This window comes from Cherax quadricarinatus, chromosome 9 (assembly GCF_038502225.1).
Source record: "Cherax quadricarinatus isolate ZL_2023a chromosome 9, ASM3850222v1, whole genome shotgun sequence".
In the NCBI taxonomy this organism is placed as follows: domain Eukaryota; kingdom Metazoa; phylum Arthropoda; class Malacostraca; order Decapoda; family Parastacidae; genus Cherax; species Cherax quadricarinatus.
Window position 1 is genome coordinate 6,087,959 of NC_091300.1, and position 5,000 is coordinate 6,092,958.

General features: G+C 49.4%; 1 long non-coding RNA gene across 1 annotated transcript in view; it reads right to left on the bottom strand.

Annotated features, from left to right (window-relative positions):
- Nucleotides 1-5,000, bottom strand: part of LOC138852458 (uncharacterized) — a 308,897-nt gene that overhangs the window by 118,770 nt on the left and 185,127 nt on the right. The gene's annotated exons all lie outside the window — the stretch shown is intronic.

A 5,000-nucleotide genomic window follows, 5' to 3' on the forward strand; every position in this document is an offset into this window, starting at 1 on the left:
TCTCAAGTGACGCACCACCAAGGCGAGGCGAGGCCTGACTCTCATGAAACACTAACAAGAAGAATGGTCCAGGACCGACCGAAACGTCTCATCTGGAGAGTTATTTCCACTTTGTTGTTTGGTTGTGAATTATTCCAGCCACGTTATTGTGTCTTTTATTGTTCAGTGTGTTGTTCCAGCCACGGTAATGTGAGTTTTATTGTTCAGTGTGTTGTTCCAGCCACGGTAATGTGAGTTTTATTGTTCGGTGTGTTGTTCCAGGTAGTCCATTACTCTCATACCATACTCGCCTTGTCTCGTGGGACGGTTGTTTTTACTTTCTATTTCCGACTTTTACAGACGTAAAACCGCTTAGGAATGTTTGTTTTGAGTTTAATCCTCACGCCGAGATATACACGCCTGCCTCATCATGCGAACGCAAGCATGATGGAAGCGACAGACACTGCGGTCAGTAACGACGACACTTGGACAATATGGAGAACAGAACTCGACAAGAGATGAAGTATAATACTCTTCGTTGTCATCGTTGCTATGGACATTATTTTCCAATACAAGCGATAGATAGGCTGGCGTTTGGTGAGAATTGATAAGTTTGCCCTCCCATCCCTGCCAGGCCTCAGCTCCAGTAAGTTACCTCCCTCACCGCTGCCAGTTCTCAGCTCCAGTAAGTTTTCCCTCTCCCCTGCCAGTCTTCAGCGACAGTAAGTTCCCGTCTCCCCTGCCAGTCCTCAGCGACAGTAAGTTCCTGTCCCTCTCGCCTGCCAGTCCTCAGCTACAGTAAGTTCACCCCCTCTCACTTGCCAGTCCTCAGCTCCATTAAGTTACCCCTCCCCAAGTACTGCACTAGTACTACTAAACAGGTACTGGACGGGTACTACTAGACAGGTACTGGACGGGTACTACTAGGCAGGTATTGGACAGGTACTGGACGGGTATGACATCGTCAAGTCGCAGCAGCCCTGTCGGCAAGCGACTCTGACTCGTGTCACGGCTTCAGTGAGCAGCCTGCACAAAGATATCACTTTGACTGCTAGCCCACTCACACCATTTACGGTGTATGCTGCAACGACTCCCAGATGTTTCGCCTGAGTCGTTCCTGCTGATGTTTCGCCTGAGTCGTTCCTGCTATGACTCACTCCACTCTCGCCGGCAGTGACGGCCCCAGCGACAGTACCAGTCGAGAAATGTCTTCCTGAGTCGCTTGCCAGAGAAGTCCTGCCCAGTTGCTGAGTACTGACGACGCCTCACTAGAGGGCACCAGCAGGTTGTGCCCCAGGATGAGTGAACCCTGCAGCGACTACTACGATGACTGCTTCACCGTTCCAGACGAGACCGTACCCTGTTACGTCACAGCTCAACCACAGTGGTTTCCTGTGTTGCGGTATCTGACCAGACGCAGGAAGGCGTGCAGTGACGCCCGCCGAGGCTCACTGCCTTGGACCCCCATTTTTCTTCCTCCTATAGGTAGGTTTTTTTTTGGTCCATGTCCACATGTATATCTGTGTTTCTGTTTCTGTGCCCTGTTCCTGAGATAGAGAGTATTACAACCCAGGAGTACCAAAGACCTGTTATCCTGAGTGTAAAGGGAGCAAAATAAACACAGCAGAAAAATCTTTTGACTTGTATTATCCTTAACCAGTTTAGAACAGTGGTATGTACACTATATACACTATGTACAACAATAGGTATTAGTGCACTCCACGGTAAGCAAGGCAGAATAGAAGCCACTAGAGAGCAGACCGTGCTTCAACCAGCTCTAGAATGGGAATGACTAGGGAAGACAGGTGAGTAGTACCCACAACATCTCTGCGATTGCCAGAACCATCTTCTCATTGGCTGGAACCTGGGTACTGATTGAACGACGGGGCCCCATCATCAACCCTTAGTACCTGGTTCGCTGGTTGGGGGAGATAGCCTTTCAATGAGGGTGTGTGCATGCGCCGAATAAAGGTTACGTACTCTTTGCATGCCACAGAGAGAGAGAGAGAATTTTGTTCAATCATGGTCGAGGACGACTATGGGTAGGTGGCCGAGTGATGTATGCCCAGTTGGGTTTATATTCCATGCCATGCTGGTGCTGCCACCTATAGACCTACCAAGCTCAGCCCACACCACGCTTCCTCTGCCTCACTCTGGCAGTCGACTACACTCTGACAACAACTCTACTTCATCATTCTTTTGCGGGCATGACCCTCCAGGCCTGGGCCGCCAAAACACACTGCCTGTGTAGAAGAACCCAAATACAGTAACAAGCCTCCGAAACCTTATCACTGATCCCCGGCTTGCACATTTTGATTACGATAGGTACTACTAGGCAGGTACTGGATGGGTACTACAAGACAGGTCCTGGACGGGTCCTACTAGACAGGTACTGGATGGGTCCTACTAGACAGGTACTGAACGGGTACTACTAGACAGTACTAGATGGGTACTACTAGACAGGTACTGGATGGGTACTACTAGGCAGGTACTGGACGGGAACCACTAGACAGGTACTGAACGGGTACTACTAGACAGGTACTGGACGGGTCCTACTAGACAGGTACTTGAAGGGTACTACTAGACAGGTACTTGATGGATACTACCAGACAGGTACTGGACAGATACTACTAGACAGGTACTGAACGGGTCCTACTAGACAGGTACTGGACGGGTACTACTAGACAGTACTGGATGGGTACTACTAGACAGGTGCTGGATGGGTACTACTAGGCAGGTACTGGACGGGAACCACTAGACAGGTACTGGACGGGTACTACTAGACAGGTGCTGGATGGGTACTACTAGACAGGTGCTGAATGGGTACTACTAGGCAGGTACTGGACGGGAACCACTAGACAGGTACTGGACGGGTACTACTAGACAGGTACTTGATGGGTACTACCAGACAGGTACTGGACAGATACTACTAGACAGGTACTGGACGGGTCCTACTAGACAGGTACTGAACGGGTACTACTAGACAGTACTGGATGGGTACTACTAGACAGGTGCTGGATGGGTACTACTAAGCAGGTACTGGACGGGAACCACTAGACAGGTACTGGACGGGTACTACTAGACAGGTGCTGGATGGGTACTACTAGACAGTACTGGATGGGTACTACTAGACAGGTACTGGACGGGTACTACTAGACAGGTACTTGATGGGTACTACCAGACAGGTACTGGACAGATACTACTAGACAGGTACTGGACGGGTACTACTAGACAGGTACTGGACGGGTACTACTAGACAGTACTGGATGGGTACTACTAGACAGGTGCTGGATGGGTACTACTAAGCAGGTACTGGACGGGAACCACTAGACAGGTACTGGACGGGTACTACTAGACAGGTGCTGGATGGGTACTACTAGACAGGTGCTGGATGGGTACTACTAAGCAGGTACTGGACGGGAACCACTAGACAGGTACTGGACGGGTATTACTATGCAGACTTTTGTAGTTCAAGTCACAATTTCGAGTCAAGCGAGTGAAGTAACTAATTATATAATCAACTCACTGCTTCTGTATCTCAACTCATCATTTCCGTAAATTGTTCATTTCAACGGTAACTTGCTTAGCTAATGCAATGTTGGGAGCCAGTCCTTGGACCCATTATGTGCCTCAGGATTATATTGACCATCACCACCTACACCATGGGCACATAAAGCGATCACACTAAACACACACACACACACACACACACACACACACACACACACGCTCATGGAGCGGGGAGAGAGAGGGCCCAGTAGCAACCGGTGAAGAGGCGGGGCCAGGAGCTAAGACCCGACCCCTGCAACCACAAATAGGTGAGTACAAATAGGTGAGTACACACACACACACACACACACACACACACACACACACACACACACACACACACACACACACACACACACACAGGCGCCTAGCAAACCTCAGAACAGCATTCCGACATCTTAATAAAGAATCGTTCAGGACCCTGTACACCGTGTACGTTAGGCCCATATTGGAGTATGCGGCACCAGTTTGGAACCCACACCTAGCCAAGCACGTAAAGAAACTAGAGAAAGTGCAGAGGTTTGCAACAAGACTAGTCCCAGAGCTAAGAGGTATGTCCTACGAGGAGAGGTTAAGGGACATCAACCTGACGACACTGGAGGACAGGAGAAATAGGACGGGGGGGCATGATAACGACATACAAAATACTGGGAGAAATTGACAAGGTGGACAAAGACAGGATGTTCCAGAGATTGGACACAGTAACAAGGGGACACAGTTGGAAGACACAGATGAATCACAGGGATGTTAGGAAGTATTTCTTCAGCCACAGAATAGTCAGTAAGTTGGATAGTTTGGGAAGCGATGTAGTGGAGGAAGGATCCATACATAGCTTTAAGCAGAGGTATGATAAAGCTCACGGTTCAGGGAGAGTGGCCTAGTAGCGATCAGTGAAGAGGCGGGGCCAGGAGCTCGGACTCGACCCCTGCAACCTCAACTAGGTGAGCACAACTAGGTGAGTATACACACACACACACACACACACACACACACACACACACACACACACACACACACACACACACACACACACACACATACACACACCAGTGCTGTTTCTGGTATTTGTGAAAGACATGACGGAAGGAATAAACTCTGAAGTGTCCCTGTTTGCAGATGACGTGAAGTTGATGAGAAGAATTCATTCGGACAAAGACCAGGCAGATCTACAAAGGGATCTGGACAGGCTGCAGACCTGGTCCAGCAATTGTCTCCTGGAGTTCAACCCCACCAAGTGCAAAGTCATGAAGATTGGGGAAGGGCAAAGAAGACCGCAGACGGAGTACAGTCTAGGGGGGCCAGAGATTACAAACCTCACTCATGGAAAAGATTTTGGGGTGAGTATAACACCAGGCACATCTCCTGAAGCGCACATCAACCAAATAACTGCTGCAGCATATGGGCGCCTAGCAAACCTCAGAACAGCATTCCGACATCTTAATAAGGAATCGTTCAGGACCCTGTACACCATG